The sequence below is a fragment of the Pseudonaja textilis genome, chromosome 2, assembly GCF_049901715.1.
Source record: "Pseudonaja textilis isolate UNSWEBS1 chromosome 2, rPseTex1.2, whole genome shotgun sequence".
In the NCBI taxonomy this organism is placed as follows: domain Eukaryota; kingdom Metazoa; phylum Chordata; class Lepidosauria; order Squamata; family Elapidae; genus Pseudonaja; species Pseudonaja textilis.
Window position 1 is genome coordinate 46,623,993 of NC_141991.1, and position 18,550 is coordinate 46,642,542.

At 43.1% G+C, this 18,550-nt stretch overlaps 1 protein-coding gene across 6 annotated transcripts in view; it reads right to left on the minus strand.

Moving 5' to 3' along the window:
• The window catches only part of PLXNA1 (plexin A1), a 391,291-nt gene extending 373,325 nt beyond the window's left edge, over positions 1-17,966 (minus strand). Inside the window, exon 1 of one of the 6 annotated variants that reach the window (XM_087923772.1) lies at positions 17,593-17,966. The gene's annotated coding sequence lies outside the window, so the exon portion shown is untranslated. Of the gene's footprint in view, positions 1-16,488; positions 16,732-16,789; positions 16,885-17,592 lie in introns of those variants that run through there. The other 5 variants (XM_087923767.1, XM_026723218.2, XM_087923771.1 and 2 more) reach the window with 5 other exon arrangements.
• Between the last annotated feature and the right edge of the window lie 584 nt (positions 17,967-18,550).

The window sequence follows — 18,550 nt, forward strand, 5'->3', positions numbered from 1 at the left end:
ACTCCATTCATATTTAAAAGGGACTAGTTCACACATTTTATCCATAACAACTTAGTTAGTTTTGGCCTAGCGAGTTGGGTATAAGCCCAGCTAATTCTGATTTATTCAAAAAATCCTGGCTAAGAAAAGCATTAGTCAGTGATGGGCACACCCAACCATTTGCCTGTAGGAGAAGAACACTCGGTTTACAACAGGAACTCTCCAGATGTCTCTGGGAAGCTCACGAGCGGCAATACCTCCTTTTTCCATTGCTCTCCTACTCAATTAGTAATCAACTGATTGTGGAAGTATTCTACAGCCAACTTGACTAATAGGTTGGAAAGAGAATTATCCTCTATTAATTTATCTAATTCCCTGTAATTGGCATCTGAAACTACTATCAATACAATTTATGAAAAATAATTCCGTCAATTAAATGATGCAACCCTCAGTTCTTTTTTCCCAGCTAAATACATTCTCCTGCAACTTAACCTAAACTCCTTTAAATGTGCACATCACTATTACCCTTCTATTCTCTGTGTGACTATTCAGTGCACTGGTCCTACCCCTTTCAAGGAATCTCAGAGGTTTCCCTCCCATCTTTTTCTTTGTCCTGAAAGACCAAGTAGGAAAAAAGTTTGTCCTGTTCTCTGAAGGGAGATCACAGGAAATACTTCAAAACTTCTTCACAGAAGAAGGGCAGAACTCTTCATCATTTGATCAGGAGGTGGCATGGATGGGACTCTGGAAACGGGGATAGAGTCCCACAATGATGTTAAATCCTTTCCTGACCATTCAGCAATATGCTTGCTTGCTTTTCATCAGAGCGTTAAGACTGCCAGTTCAGAAATATAATCTAACATATATGGTTTGGTTGCTTACGTTGCATGGAACATAACTTGAGGTAATAAGCAATTAAAGTTTCTAAGCCAACGGGCAAGCCAAGACAATGAAAAGGAGATGCTCCAGAGCCTGTTGTAATGTGTTTGAGTGTTTTGTGTGCTTGGGTGTAACTTTTGATTAAATTATAGAAGCAAAGAATGTTTGGGTCTAAAGAGGCAAACGTGCTCTGGATCTAGTATGGGTACACTTACTTTGCCATCTTTTCTGAGTTTGCACAGTAAATGCACAGGCTCAGAAAATAATGTGTTTTGAGTTAAGCAAGCATTAAGGAGGCAGCAACAGTGCAACGACATGTCACCAACCTTTTACCAATTCCTTAACACTTCCTGAACTCTATTTCCATATGGAGTTGTATATTTCTTTCAAGGAACTGCCAGCTGGTAAAACAAGTGTGCCCGCACCAACTCAAAACCTCTTTCCAAGTCAGTTCTGAATACTCTGCCCTTTTGCTAATAAACTATAGGACAGTTTGAAGACCTGTCACAATTTTTTTAGAAGGGACAATGATTGTTTTCCTCAGTTCTCCCAAAACTATTTTTATGTTTCAATGTAAATTTTAATCCCTCCTTTCCGGTATGTCATGCAACAGAGAAATGAGCCAAACATTCTTGAATATTCATCACATGGTTCTAGAAAAGCCACAAAGTATCAAAAATAATTGGGAGAAAATATAATAGAATATGAATTGTTTGCCCTATCAGTTCAGGCTATTGAGGCAGGGACTATAGCCATGATGGTGAACCTATGACACACGTGCCGAAAGTGGCACACAGAGCCATGCATGCACGCTGGCCAGCTGGTCTTTGCGCATGAAGAAGCACCGGAAACCAGAAGAGCAACTCTCTCTGGGCATGCACGTGCCAGCCAGCTGGTCTGCACGTGCGCAGAAGCATTGGAAACTGGAAGAACAGCTCCCTAAATCGCATGTGTGTGCCAGCCAGCTAGTCTTCCTGCATGGGGGAGTGCTGGAAGAAATTGGAAGAGCAGCTCCCTGAAGCACATGCGTACACCGGCCAGGTGGGCTTTGTGCACGCATGTGTTAGAAACCTGAGACCAGGTGGCCAATGCACACCCGGAAGCTTCCTGTTCCCAGCACTCCCCTGCACACATCGGAGAGCTGCTCTTCTGGTTTCTGGCATGAGCATGCATGTGCTCCCGTTTCGGCACTCAGTGCAGAAAAGGTTAGCCATCACTGGACTATAATATGCCGGAGAAACAGTTTCACCAACTCTCTTCTTCCCTTCGGTTTGATTGTCCCAAGGATGCTTATTCAAAAAGCAACTGGACTTTCTTTTTCCTTTAAGAATTTTCGCTTTTCATCCAAGAAGCTTTTTCAGTTCTGACTGAGAATCTCCATAGACCTTCAGTTTGATTGGTCTTTTTAAAAAGTTGATCTTTTGCTTTTTGCTGTAAAAAAAAATAATATGTCGACAATCCCATTTTTATAATTTTACAGAAGCAACATCACTAAAGAGCTTCCAGCAGTGCTTTGAGGATCCAAATGAAAGGAGAAATCTTGTATCTGTGTCTTTACTTCTAGAAATGAAAATAAAACAGGGAGCGAAATGGAAAGAAATGGAAAATGTACCATTATCACAGGAAAAAGTTTTAGAGGAAGCTCTCTCTCTCTCTCTCTCTCTCTCTGTATTATAATCTGTTACATTTTTACATTATGCATTTAATAGCAACAGATTTAATCAACTCGAGTTGCAATCTTGGGCACCATTCCCCGACAATAACTTCTTCTGAATGTCACAAGATTCATTTCTGAATAAATACACAAAGAAATGAATTGGAAGTCATGAGCAGGGCAAAAATGCAATGGTTCCTTCTCGAGTATAGATGTGCTTTGTCGCTTGAATGTTCAAACTCTTGTGGGATCCACTTTCCAAGAGCCCAGTAAGGCACAGTGAGCCTAAGTGTTACAAAACCTATCTCAAACTCTATGTTTTGTTTACAGTCTCCAAATGATATGAAAACACATCTCTTCCACCATGGACAATAGCACGGCTTCAGCCAACTCCTAAGAATATAGGAATCACTCAAATACTTATCACTTGAAAACACCCATGCAATTAACAAGGCCTCCCCCGCCGCCTCGTGGTATAATTATATACATTTTAATGCATTTATTACCCCTGCACTTTATACATTAAATGGTAGGGAATCAAAAGAATAAAGACATTAGATTTTTCTGACCAAGAATTCCTGGATAATCATGCAGAACTCACTGGTGATGCTGTCTGTTAAAAAAAAAATGAAATTTTTAAAAGGGATCACAAAAAAGAAAAAAGGAGAATAAGCCAGAAGGTCTGTTATAATAAGTAGACAAAGAGCTTCTCATTTATCTGCTCTCCGTTCCACTATAAAAGAAAATTAGAGCTTTTGCTATTGCAACGCACACAGTTAATCGGGCATCAATAGCCCCAACATCAATAACCCCAACAATAACCCACATCAAGGGGTCCAGAAAATAAAACTGAACGAAGAAGAAAGAAAAGCCACTGGCCCGTTCCCAAGCTTTGGGAAGGTCACTGGCCGGATTAAAAGTTCTCAAGCTTTGGCTGGTGGAAAAGTGCAGCTTGTATGCTCCAACTGAGTTACTGCTTTTTCTCAGCTTCGCTGTTAACTTGGCCAGCTGAGTGAATGTGTACGAGATAGAAAAGGGCAATTTGGTGCTGACAGCCCTCCAGGGATTTCATCTGGAAGACAAGGCAGGAAGCTGCTGGCATTGGCTTTGCAGCATCATTTTCAGTTGTATTTCTGCTTCATTTTAAAACCTTTTAAAAGCATCTTCTTTAATTTTAAGACTCTTTTAAAATATCTTCTTGATGGATAGGAACACTACCAGGGCTAGTATTTCCACTGCTCTTAGCTGGCACTGTTTACCAAATGAAAGTCCAATTCCTTGTTTAGACAAGGGGCATGGAGAAAGACTCCAGTTCTGTTTCATAGTCACTGGAAGAGATGGAGAGAAGATGCAGTCTTTCCTCACCTACAGTCACCCAGGTATACGGGATTATTTTACCCCTCAACAAGCCTAGATGGGTTAGCTAGGGATGAAGAAAAATGTAGCCCATACCATTTAGAACAGAATAGAATAACAGAGTTGGAAGGGACCTTGGAGGTCTTCTATTCCAATCCCCTGGTCAGGCAGAAAACCCTATACCATTTCAGACAAATGGTTGTCCGATGTCTTCTTAAAAGCTCCCAGTGTTGGAGCATTTACAACTTCTGAAGGCAAGTTGTTCTACTGATTAATTGTTCTCACTGTCAGAAAATTTCTCCTTAGTTCTAAGTTGCTTCTCTCCTTGATTAGCTTCCATCCATTGCTTCTTGTCCTGCCCTCAGGTGCTTTGGAGAAGAGCTTGACTGTCTCTTCTTTGTGGCAACTCCTGAGATATTGGAACACTGCTATCATGTCACTTCTAGTCAGCAGTGAGATCCTACCTGTTCCACTACAGGTCCGGTGATCGCACACACACACACAGCTTTCCCCACACCAGCTGAGGCCTGCAGCACCAATCAGCTGAGAAGATAAAGAAGAGAAAAGCGCAGGGACAGGTGGGAGGGCCAATCCTGTGCTTTTCTCTTCTTTCTCTTCTCAGCGGATCATCCTTTTTTTCCTCCCCTCAGCTGATCCTTGGAGTTTTTTACTACCATTTCAGCCGAACCGGTTCGAACCGGTAGCATGCCACCACTGCCTCTAGTTTTTCTTTTCATTTAAAGGTTCTGTCTTCATAAAGTTTGAACAGATTATCAAGGTAGAACAGGAAACACTTAATTTGGATGTCTGTTGCTTTTACACAGCTACAAATCTTCTTTATGCTCTTCTCAACTCTAGCAAACAGGTCAGCAAAAAAAAAAAGGGTGAATACAAGTAGTTCTCGACTTACAACCCCCATTGCTAAGCAAGGTGGTTGTTAAGTCAATCATGCTTAATTTTAAAACCTTTTTTGCCCCAGCTGTTAAGTGAATCACTGCAGTTGTTAACTGAATCGTGCTGTTATTAAGCAAGTTTGGTTTCCCCCATTGACTTTGCTTGTCAAAAGCTGGCTGAGAAGGTTGCAAAAGGTAATCCCATGACCCCAAGTTACTGCAACTGTCATAAATACATTCAGGTTGCCAAGCACCCAAATTCTGATTATGTGAGCGTGAGGATGCTGTGGTGGGCATTAGCACAAGGACCAGATGTAAGCCATTTTTGTAACTTTGATCATCACTAAATGAATGGTTATAAGTCAAGGACTACCTGTATCCACTCCATTGTAGATGGCCTGATATCATAAAACATGGGTGGGGCACAAATGTTCGGAAGAAGCAGAGGATGAGGAAACTGTGAGGTCATTCATTCATAATAGGGAATTTATGGCAGGAACCCAGTGTACATTTATTCAGAAGTAAACTCAACTATACAGAATAAGTCCATTTGTGTCCAGGAAAATGTGCATAGTTTATTCCTCTTTATATGGTCTGAGAAGAACATAAGGTAAGTGCAGGACATAAATGTTCTGAATGTGGAAGTAAAAGATAAAGAAACAGTGTGAGGTGTGCTATTTTTGGAGGGTGATAGATTGGCAGTCTTTGGACCAACAGTCCAGCAGCAGACAGCTCAGTGGTCAAGACATCTAATACTGAACTTTTGGTGGTCAAGAACCTTTACTTTCTGGCCACATCTGGTCTATTAATGCAAGGAGAGTGGCAGTCACTCAGGTGGCTTGGAAAAACCATTGAGATTCCTGACAGCCTGCTGAGTCTGCAATGGTACACAAAGCAGTGAGGACGTCATTATCCATGACAACAATGAAGTGACTCCAGATTGCCCACAGAACATTACCACCTCAACCCAACTATAGCTCCAAGGTGGGCATTATAAATGGCAATTGTCTGTTCTGCAACAATAAACCATTGCAGCCACCTTCTTTGTCTTTCCATTCCATTTAGTGCTGCTTTCACAAAGCTTCTTGTTTATAAAGTTTATAAAGTAGCAGTGGGGAACCAGTGGCCATGCAGCTGTTGGTAACTACAGCTCCCAGCTGTTCCCACCCAGCATGGTAAAGTTATTTATGCAACTGATATTCCCCATTTCCCCAAAACCTCAGGGTAATTTACATGAGGTTCTCCTTTCATTTTATCCTATCTCTGAGGCAGGGTCTGAAGGAGAGAGGGTGACTGGCCCATGGCTGAGGATAGATCTGAATTTCCAAGATTTTAAATACCATACTGGTTCTCAGTGAAGAGACAATCTAGGATTGTAATTCAGTTAATATCTGGAAAGCTATATAGTTTTGCAGCTATAAAACATTCCAAACTATGAACTTGACCTTACAACATTTTAATTATATAATATGAATTTGCTGAACTTCATTCATTAAAAATGTACAGGGGAAAACATCAAACCCTTTCCTTTAATTTGGACTGAGGTTTAGCCTCTAAAGTGTAGCCATTTTTTGCAATGAAAAGGGACTGGAAGCATTTTCTTGGGCAGGAATAAAGAGGAGATTGGACAGGATAGGTCTTGAGGAATTAATTAACAAAACATCAAATGTACAAAGCTTACTTGTTTTTAGACAAAATTCTTGATGATTAGTTAATTTTTTCTGTAGCTTCTAGAATGTGATCAATTGCCTAAGGTTTGAAGGGTATGGGAATATAGATGACATCAAGAAAATTATGTCATTCAGCAAGAGTCAGCCTATAACAGAAACATCTTTTCCAAAAGTAAAGACTGCTGGCACAAGTAAATGCAGGTAAGATTATTATGATCCTTCGCACAGCCAGCCAACTTGTTTAGACTGAATTTGGCATTTTTATCCACCTATCAAGTCCTTCCCAAAGACTTTGGGATAGGGAGATGTTATTGAATAGTGTTAAAGATACAGATGCAGATAAGCTATTCCAAGTAAAGCTGCCTTTTGCAATTGACTGGTGGTGGTTTTGTCAATGGAAGTTCAAGTGGTGGTCCAGATATTTTGGGATTGCACCCAAAGTGCCTATCACAGTTGGTGTTCTCTTTGCTTTCTTTTGCCATGGTTGTTATAGTTAGTTTTACAATTTTATTTTCTGTTCACAACAATGTAAAGTCACAGGCTTTCGTTCTTTAGCTGCTGTTGGGATAATTGGCTGACCCTAGAAAGGTTGAACAGCTGCTCTTCACAGGGTAAAATTGGACTGACTCCTCTTAGTGGGTCAAAAGTAAAGTGGGTCAAAAGTGATTATTTTATGAAAAAGGAATTATACATATTTGAGATGGGCTAAATTTTCTAAATACACCTTCATTTTACAGTATTTGCCACTTTAGGATCCAATCTCCAAAAGGGTCTTGATCAAACTACTCAACAACCAATATCACAATAAGTTGTGCATGTCTGCACACACAGCATCCTGTTATTTTACAAGCTGCAGAAATACCACCCAAGAGGTGGCCTTGGGTGTCAGAGACAGGCCAGAGTGGAAAAAATATCATCCAGAAAGACATTAGTAACAAATAGCCTCTTCCATATCTTTCCCACACCCATTAACACAACTGACAACAACTATTGTCTGCTCCTGGATTTATATGAAAGGTCACTTAATTCAGATTAGTAACCTATTACCTTTCTTTTCAGACAAGCTAAATAGCAGCAATGAAACAACTGCATTCCATTCATTCAAAGTATACATTGCAAAGCTGGAAATGAAGATAAAATCCTGGAGCCAGCACAGGTTGGCAATTAAGATTGTGGAGACACTAAGATCCAAGTCCACACTTAACCATGGAAACTCAGTGGGAGTCCTTGATCCCATACCTCTCTCTCAGCCCAAACTTTCTCAGTGGGTTTTTTTTGTTTGTTTGTTTTGGGAAGTGGGGGTCAGGGGAAGTCGGAACTGGAGGAAGGAACATTACAGACAATACCTTGGAAGTAAAACAAGTGTTATAAATAAATGAATCCAATTCAATTATTTTTGATTTTATTTTGGGGAAGATGGTTTGCCAAAAACAATCCAGAAAGTTGCAACCTAGAATACTTATACTATGTCGTGGTCACTCTGTGACTTCAATCTGGTATTTGGTATCTGGTGTGCTCAATATTGAGTAAGCAACAGAATACCTACCAATTTGCTGAAGGCTTCCCCACTACGCTCTTACATTGAGCATGCTGTGTTAAAAATACTGAATGGAGCTCCAATAAAAGGAGAATATCCCTTCATGGTGACAGAATATAGAGATTATACACAACACTCCTGAGCAGTTTACAAAGTCAACATATTGTCTCAACAATCTGGGCCCTCATTTTACCAACCTCATAAGGATAGAAGGTTGAATCAACCTTGAACCCTGTCAGGATCAAACACCAGACTGAGGGGGGAATTAGTCTGCAATACTGCACTCTAACCACTTCACCATCAGGGCAGACTCCAATACATTTCATGACCACAACAGAATCAATTAAATCAGAGACAGTTTGGTTAAGGCATCAGGCTAAAAACTAGGAGGCTCTGAGTTCTACTCCCAGTTTGGGTATGAAAGCTGGCTAGGTGACTTTAGGCTAGTTAATCTATCTCAGCCCAACTAATCTCTGAGGATTGTTGTGGAGAAAATAGTTTGCCACCTTCAATTAATTATAAAAATAAATGAAATCAGCAAAATTAATTCTATGTATTTCAAGCACTAATACTATGTCACCAATCCAATCAGAACAAATGAAGACCTTTGTATAGTTGGATTCATTTCCAAGCAGGGATTAACAACCCCCAAATTCTCTGGACAATGTGGCCCAGTCAACAGAATCAATATTCAGGAAAGGAAATGGAACCTGAAGACAAAAATATGTTGAAGGTACCGTTGCCTTCAAACAGTTACCCATTTAAAGGATCAAATGTATTTATGAAGAGGGCATTGTTTTCCTACAGCAAACAGGATGTGTGAACAACCATTTTAAGTAATGTATGTATATCTGAGAGATACATTTCACACTCTGTATACCAGGAGTGTCAAACTCAAGGCCCGTGGGCTGGATTCGGCCTGTGCAGTGCTTATATCTGGCCTACAGGGTTGCCCTGGAAACAGTGAAGAACTGACCTGTGGTGCCTCTACCAGTGAAAAACCAACCTCCGTTTTTGCTGACAGAAAGTTGCAGGAGGTTGTTGCGAAAACAGAGCTCGGAGCCCATTTTTGCTGGCGCCACAGGCACCCCCAACACAAATGACGTCGAGCTGACCACACATCCCTGCTGGCTCCCGCCAAAGTCAAACACAACGCTGATGCAGCCCTCATTGAAACCGACTTTGACACCACGACTGTTCAACTGGGTAACACAGTCTCAGAAACAAGATGGCCAGGTTCAGTGGCAAACTTCTAAACACTGAAGGAAAAATTCCATCAATTATTTTACTGGATAGAAAGCTATCAGATTTAGAAGGCATCTAACTGGATTTACACACCAAAATGAAAATGTTAAAATAACCCCAAATGAAACAAAGAAAATCTGAGTCTTACCCCACATATACATTACATAATAGTAACCATTTCCCCCAACACCACACTCAAAATTAGAAAAGTATCAGTGCAGTCTCTAACTGCAAAAGGACTGCCCAGCTTCATTTTGGGGGAGCCAGTATATTTATGATGAACTAATAAACTAATTACTAATTATGATGAACTAATAAACTAATTAACTTATTAATAAATAAGCTACTACTACTACTACAGAATGAAACACATGGCAGCATTCTAGGGAAAGGCACTTTGTTTGCACCATAAAAATAACAAGAAATGAACTATGTGAAACTGTTAGTGAAGCATGCTTGTAAAGGTAAGTTAGCAAACTAATTGCAGACCAGCAAAAGGAGTTCAACTGAAATCAAATATGTAGCTGGGGTGACCTGAGAACTCAGCACACCTTGATCCACCTTTGCTCTCTCTATGTATGTGTGTGTGTGTGTGTGTGTGTGTGTCTATATATATATGTGTGTGTGTGTGTGTGTGTGTGTGTGTGTGTGTGTTTTCTTAAGTTTTTAGCGTGGTACTTACATGTATGGCATTCAGCTTTGTTCGGAGTATTTTCCACATCATCATTGTAGTTGTGCTTTTCAGCAATCATCTGCCATCATCAGGCATCGTTTGGCAGAATCTCATCTGCCATCATCAGGCATTCTGTACTACAGAAGCCTGATGATGGCAGATGAGATTCTGCCGAAACGTTGCTACAACTTTAACAGCACAACTACAATGATGTGGAAAAATACCCGAACAAAGCTGAATGCCATATATATGTGTGTGTGTGTGCGTGAAATACCACTCACTCATCATCACAAAATCTCCAGAATTGTGAAGCCTACAAACCAGTGGTGGGATTCAAAAAAATTTATGACCGGTTCTGTGGGTGTGGCTTAGTGGGCGTGGCAAGGGAAGGATACTGTAAAATCTCCAGTCAGAGGTGGCATTTGCCGATTCCTCAAACTACTCAAAATTTCCGCTACCAGTTCTCCAGAACTGGTCAGAACCTGCAGAATACCACCGCTGCTACAAACTTGAAATTTGGCACGTGTGTTCCTCTCAGCTTCTAGGTGCTCACTAAGAAAGGATTTTTCAAACTGACCATCAGAGCATTATTATTTTGTATATTATTATTAACATGCTCTGATGCTAAGGAGTTCTACTCCCCCTTCCCACCTGAAAAAAAATCTGTTCCAAATGCAAAACACAAGCAGAAGAGAGGCATTTCAGTTTTAGTTTTGCAGAAGCAACCAGCTTTAGTACAGAACAGTTGAGCTAATCCATGCCCAGGCTCCTTGCTGTCTCCCCCTTGCTCACACAGCAATACTGATTCAGTTTCCAAACATCCCTCAACTCTCTTACATGCTGACAGGATACTAGTCAGCTGAATACCGATGGATGCTGGTAGGCAGAGGCACAATTTTTTTCCCCTTATTTTCCTCCCCAAGAACTAAGCCCGATCATATAGTTTCATAGCGAAGCATGGGTATAGAGCTAGTACTATATACTACCATGATAGCATACAGAATTATGTTGATTTTTTTTTCTTCTAGGGCTGGCCAAAACATTTAATTAATGTTCTTCTTCATTTCATGCTCTGCTCAAACTGCCCTACAAAGGAGACTGTTAAGGATAGTGATGTAGTTAAAAACAAATTGAGCTGGATGTGACACCCATAACTGTATCGTTGCAAGAGGACTCGCACAGATTCCAGGGAGCCTATATGGTATAGAAAATTGTGGGTCTCCTCAAGTGAAAAGCTTCCATTCAGGCAGAAATCAAAACCTAGGACTGACAAGGACAGTAAAAACATATAAAGATGAAGGCTGGTACTGCTTTAATTTGAAATTTCCGCTTCCTCCAAACGCATACAGTTCTTGTAAGATTTCTGCTACCCGTTTTCTTTCTTGCTCCAAATTTTCTTTTTGGAAAACAGGAGCTGGTAGTTCTGTTGGCAACAATGGAAGAGAAGAAAGGAACACCTGCCTTTGTGTCCTTTTGGCCTGGATAACCGCTAAGCAGCAACCAAACTAAGCTACAATCCTTGATTTTCATTCAGAGATTTTGTGTTTTTCCTCCACATCCTCTGCCTTTCCTCAACCTATTCCATTTCTGCTTTTAATGAGACAAAAACCCGAGCCCTGATTTTAAAAGCAAGGTTTGATTTCCAAACTGCAGAAATGCAATCCAGACTCTTTTTTCCTCCGTGCAAAGACAATGAATGGCACAGGTGAAGAAGACAAAACAAAACAACCAAGCCTCTCCACCTTTTAGAACCAGCAAAAGTGTCACTACTGAGCACTGCTCACCTTTATTTTGCTTTACTTAAGGCAATCTCTCATGACCTACTCCAAGACCAGACAAGTTTTCAGCAGACAGAAGCCAATCTACTAACATCTATGGGAAAATGGCAGAAAATTAAAACCCAATTTCTTGGTCCTGTCACTAACATCTGATGGTTTGTTTGGCTATGAATTGCGCCTATCCATCCTAAAGCGCAAAGAAAGCTTATGTCCACCTTCATTCAAGAGCAACGACTTAGTTGTGTGTTATAAAGGTAGCAATAACTCGAAGTGAGCATGCTTTAAAAAAAAGAAACAAAAGAAAACAAGGTAAACATATAGACATTGTTCAAATGGAAATTTCTGACCAAAAGTCTGAAAGCAGTTGGACGCTTAAAGCACACAGGGAGGGGAGAAATGCTTAGGTTGGGTTCTTGGTGTTCTCAGATCTTGCTTCTCTTCTTGACATTCTGTCATTAGGCTAAATCAACATGCTGGGTCGGGAATTCAGGAAGTAGAAGTTCACACATCTTAAAGTTGTCCTGGTTGAGAAACATCATCATCAGATGATCTTATCTTGCCGCCTACTGAAGAAGTAACAGGAAGAGGAGCAAACTCAAAGAACACCAAGAATTAAACAGGTCAACACTGAATACATATATCTCCAATATGGCAAAATGCATGGACATACATACAGACATACAGTCAAACATGCATGGCAATGGCAAGAATCTAGACCTCTATTTACTCATAACTTGGCAAGGTACTGATGTTATAATCGGTAAATGCTCAAGTATCCGAATGGTGATATATCAAGATTTAACAGCAAAGCTTTCAGGAACATTTCAAAATCTGAGATAGAACAACAAATTAAGCACTCTAATCGGCAAAGTAACCATTGTATACTATACTTCTTTTCAAGAAAATAAAATCAATGGAACCTGTTTTGTCAATTAGGGAAAAACTTCCGTTTGCTTTATACCGATATGCTTCATTAACTATATCTAGCCATAGTTTGCTTAACCATGCTTTGTTGAATAACTAGAATTTTCTAGGTTCACACAACATGCCCAACCATTCACCATGGCTTATGAACCACAAGAATTCAGTTCACCACAGCAAACAAATTACAAAAATCTATGGCATAGGTTGGGAAAGGCTGCTAGTTGACTAACAATAGCTTTCCCAATGTCTTGGGCAAATGTCTTTCCAAATGTTGCTTTTTGTAGTTTGGAAATCTCTGAAACTAAAATTAAGATCTCGTGCATGGCATAAATGTGGCCTAAAGAATAGCTATATATCTTCCCCTAAATAACTAGAAATCTTGTTGTTACCATTTTAATGAAACATTCAGAAGTCCCCAAATTAATGGTACTAAACATGGAAGATAACTGTACATACAAGTATACAAACAAACAAGATACAAGAATCCATTGAGGTGTGGAAGAGAGTAAAATGGATATTTTGTCTAGCATCCCTAAAATCCATACCAGCACATCACCTATAAAATATCTGGCTATTATAAAATATCTGGCCACACTCTGGCTATTATTTTATGAAATCTATCACACACACAGCACACACCTCTATTTTCCCTAATAGGCAACTTAAAGAATGGCATCAAGAAAACAAAGATCCAGAATGGGAGGTAATGGATTGCCAATCTAGCATTCCACCCAATGTCTCTGTTATGTGAGTATTTTGGATCCAAACTTTCTTCCCACCCACACAGACTTAACATTGTCTCAGCTCTGCTAGCACTGTAATTTACTAATATAAAGCAAGTTGAACTATGCAAACAAAGTCTGAACCAAAAGATTTTTTTAAAAAGAAAAATAAATGCCTCTTTTCTTTATAGCCTACTTTAATTATCTCTGCCACCGCATGCAAAGTGGGTTGGTTTTTTTGGTTTATTTGGTCTGCCTAATTTTGTTTGACTTCCTCGCTCTGCACAATTTGGTCACCAGTATCTCGGAAGGGAGATACTGAGTCATTCATTTTACCCCGTGACTACATACAAAAGACCTTGAGATTGTTCAGGAAGCAATCAGACTTTAATACTGAGAGAAATGGTATTTTCGAAACAAATAATCTTTGAGGCAGTCAATAGCTTTTGCTCATCCCGTACTCCCTTTCCTTTGTAAATCCAGAGGTATAATTTCTATTCTACTGTTTCCTAATAAATCTTACAGATTCCATCTCAAATGGAAGGAAAAGTGCTTCCTAAAAGGCTTCTTAAATCTAAACTTTTCTTCTCCAAACATACCAAAAAGGATTTTTTTAAAAACATTGAAGATGCTACCCTGCAAACTGCAGGCTACAAGAGTGGAACGTGGATTCAGTTTTACATCTCTCCCTTATCCTGAATTAGATTTATTCTCCTACTTCTAATCACATGTAAATTCTGCTTTTATCCTCCTTATCTTACATTGCTACTATCAGAGCAGGTGAGTATAGACATCCAAGTCCAGTCCCAAACATGTCTCCTCTAGAGCAAGTTCTGAGTCCAATGGGACTGAATCTCAAGAATGTATGTACAAAACTACAGGCTAAATCAATATTTATAAACACACTGCCAAGATTATGAAAACATTAAGTGGATAAAAGAGGATAACTAGTGTACACACAAGCCTGAGAGGAGGAAGGATTTTTTTTTTATAAAAAACAACTTAATTACTTGGATTCAGCTTGCATCTGAATGTCCAAATGTGCTAGAGACTCACATTTGCCATAAACACGGATGCTAGATTCATATGCACTTTCACGCACATGCATACCCAGAGACACAATCAATGACTCTAGGAAAGCTAGTCTAAAAAAAATGCAAGCAAGCTGCTAATTCTGCTACATGGGATAGTAATGGGCTTTTTTTTAAAAAAAATCAAATGATCTTTGGATATAGCATAGAGGGTTCATGGTAGTTTACAACCTCCCGTTCTTGTTTATTGTGAAGACTTATACATATGCATTATGAACACCACCTACACGCCTACACACACAGTTGCACTCATTCACTGAACAGAGCTCGGATTTCTCATCTACACTCGAAGGCTTACTCTGGGGTGGCAACACATCAGAGCCTTCACTTAAACTGCACCATAATCAGCAAGAATTCATGAATGAGCAACCTCTTAGAATGGTGCTGTGTGTATAGGTGTGCATTTTCCGGGCATTATGCAAAGGCTCCAGAAGCCTGCTGCATTTTTGTGGCACAGATCTGTGTGCATGTTTGTGTGTGTGTAACTAGTTGGGACCAGACCTCAGTGAAAGGGGTAGAACTACTGCCCCTCAGCAACTCCTTGGTGCAGTAACCATCAAGGAAGCCCCCACCCAGCTGCCAAGGGAGGCACAGCTAAGGCCACCGGGCTGCTGTTGGCTGGAGAGTATGGCTCCTGCCGGTTGTTAAGGAAGCTGACCAGCAGACAGCTAAAGGCAGCTTCCCTCCCGAAAGACAAAGGGCGGGGGAGCAGTTTTCCCCACTGGGAGAACGTAAAGTGGAACCATCATTCATGTGTTGGTGGAAGCTGGTGGGAACCCCTATTTCCAACTTCAGAGGGAGGGAGAGAAAGAGGGGAGCTTCCATTAAGGAGAGGGGGGTCATCCAGGCTTCTCTCTCTCTCTCTCCCTCCCTCCCTCTCTCCCCTTCTCCCTCCCTCCCTCCCTCTCTCTCTCTCTCTCCCCTTCTCCCGAAAGACAGAGGGCGGGGGAGCAGTTTTCCCCATTGGGAGAACCTTAAAGTGGGACCATCATTCATGTGTTGGTGGGAGCTGGTGGGAGCCCCTATTTCCAACTTCAGCGGGAGGGAGGGAAAGAGGGGAGCTTCCATTAAGGAGAGGGGGGGGTCATCCAGGGCTTTCCTCTCTCTTTCTTTCTCTCTCCTTCTCCATCCCTCCCTCCCTCCCTCCCTCTCTCTCCCGATGAAGTTCCTAAACTCCAGGGACCTAAAGGGGTGAACTAGGGACGGGTGAGGCAGGCTGGAATCAAGAGATGGAGAACTGGCCCCAAATTGGACCGTGGGTGGGGGAGGGGAAGAGAGAGAGAAGGGAATGGGCAAACGGAGGTCTTTTAAGACTGCAGTGAATTGCGGCCGTTGCTCTTTCCGGGGATGCCTTCCATCGGCACGATTTCGCCAGGGGTGTCTTTGCCTGTACCGTCTCCTTTTCTTCCCTCCCACCACCACCACCACCACCACCCCTCACGCCCCCGCTCCCGAAAAAAATATATATCGGCAGCTAAACTTTTCACCTCTCCCGAGACAGACATCGCCGGTAGAAATGACACGACAATCTTCGGCGGCTTCGTTGTGCCGGCAAGAAAGGCGGCTTGTGGGGGGTGGGTGGGTGAGGGGACTTGAATCACTTTCGCACTGCGAAGCGACTCCAGACCTCGCCCCCGCCCCCGCCCCCCACCTCCTCCAGACCTCGCTCTTGGTCAGTCAGTCTAGGAAGACCGCGTCTTCCCAAAGCCAGATTCTCTCTTTGAAAAGCCTCCGGCTAAGAAGCGGGGCGCCATCCGGCTTTGCAGAGAACCTCCTGCAAAAAAAAAAGCCGCCGGTCCTCCTTTCCTTTCCTCTCCTTTCCTTTCCTCTCCTCCCCCCCGCCCCACCACAACAACTTCACAGCAGAGCAAGCCGCAAACAGGCGCAGCAAATTCCCCCGAAAAATAATTTACAAGCGCACGGCAAATGCGGAAACGAGCGGTGGGGGGCAACCGAAGTGCCACGCTGCCCATAGCCACGCACGCACCTCGCTATCTCTTGTCCAACCTCAGGCTCTGCTGCAATTCCTCCTCACGCACACACACACACACCACAAGCACACAAACACACACACCACATATACACACCTTCGGCGAGTTCCTGCCTACCTTTCCTCCCTTCCGAGGCTCGGTGTTGCCAAGGAGGAGTTCTCGCCTCCCCGTAAAAGACACATTTCGCCCCGGGCGACACACAGCCGACAAACGCGTTAGAGCTTTTGCAGCCCTTTCAGAAAAAGCGAGGCTCCGCTTTCCCCGCAACGTCCGCGCCGCTTTCCCTTCCGCGCCGCGCTTAGCTGTGACAACCCCACGCGGCATTCCATTCCAGGCTTTTCCATTCCGCGGCTTTCCCTCACGCCGCCGCCGCCGCCGCCGCCAACTACTATGCTACACACGCCCTTTTTGTCCATTCCAAAGGCTGCCGGTTTCCTCTTTGGGCACTTTTTTAATTGCAAACGCTCCACACGTCTCAGTGTCAACTCTTCCCGCACCGAGCCAGCCAGCCAGCCTGCCAGCCAGCCTGCCTGCCTGCCACGTTTTTTAGGCAAGCAACTGAGAGCCAGTTTTCTCCCTAAGCCCGATTTTCACCCCCGCGAAATCTTTTTCAATCAGGCAAAACGCCCCTTTCTCCCTCGCCACCCATCCCATTCAATTCCACGCCGGGGTGTGTGTGGGTGTGTGACGCGCTCTCCCTAATTTACGACCTTCCTCAATACACACACGCAGCACAAACACACACACACACACACACACAAGCCGAATCGCAGCAGTGTTACCGGCGACCGATTCCCACCCAGCCAAACAATCTAGCAAACTCCGCTGTGGCTCCCGCACGCGAGAGCCGTAAAGAAACAAATAAATAAATTAAATAAATAAACCACGGGCTGCAGAGCTCTCCCGGCACAAGCCGCGCGGGGCTTTCCTCCACCCCCACGAGCGAAGAAAGCCTCGCAATCCCCGGGTTTGCTCCGCGACTCGCTCCCTCGCCGTCGCCCTGGCTAAACGAGTCGCCCCCTCGCTACGGGGCGCAATTATGAGGGGGGGGAAATACACCGCGATGCGCTTCATTTCCCCCCCCACACACACACACACACGCACACCCCACCCCGCTCTACAAAATTGTACAATCCGACAAATGTTACAAAGCGGATCCTCGGAGGAGCTAAAGAGGGAAAGTTCGAGGGGATGACTTACAGTTTGCCTCGGCGCTCGGTTCGAACGAGCCAGCCATCATCATTTACATTCCACGCCAAGCAGCCCCCCACGCTGCAACTCGGGGCTCGGAGCCTCCTTGGCCGTGTCGCTGCTGCTGCTGCTGCCGCTGCCGCCGTTGCCGCCGCCGCCGCTGCTGCCCAGCATGAAGGGAATGGTAGGGAATGGAATGCAGCGCGGGGTTCCAATGGAACTCCAGTCTCGCTCTGACTTCCCGGGCAGGCAGACTGAGACACACATTCAAAGGGCTGCTGCTAATCACAGTACTTCTCGGCTTTCGCCTCTAGGGGGCGTTCAGATCTGCCCGTATCCGCACACGAGAGGAGGAGAGAAGAGACTGAAGAACGGGAGAAGGGAGGCCCCCCAGATGCCACGAGAGGCTGGCGCCTTCTTAAAAAGGCAACGCCACCAAGCCTAGCCCTTAAAGCGGTCATGCCCGCCGAGGTAAAAGAAGAACCGGGGAGACTAGGGCCGGGCGAAGGGGGGGGAGGGGGGACGGAGAGAAAGGGTGCAGAATTCCGAACAACCGCTTATCGCAATTCAGGACTTTCCAGTCTCTCCTTAGTAAGAAGTGGGATTGCGCGCCCACTGCTTTAAAAAGGAGGCGATCCACAATCCCATGTAAATAAATCCCGCTGAATGTCGTGCATAGAACTTTGACGCAAGGCTGGTCAGAAAACAGCCAAAGAAATTGGCGATTCCAATTGTTGTTGGTTTAAAAACAAACAAACAAGCTGAGAACTGAATCCCCCAAAAAACAACCCACCCCGCTTTTTCGCTCAGTACGGAACTGTTTTTTAAAATGGCTCTTTTCTGTGTTTTATTCCGCATTAATAAGATGCTCGGAGTGATGTATTCCCTTGAAAAGACGCTTGGAGCAGGAATTACATGTATTTAATTTTATTTATTTATTTCCAAGATTTATTAGTGGGTTGGTGTC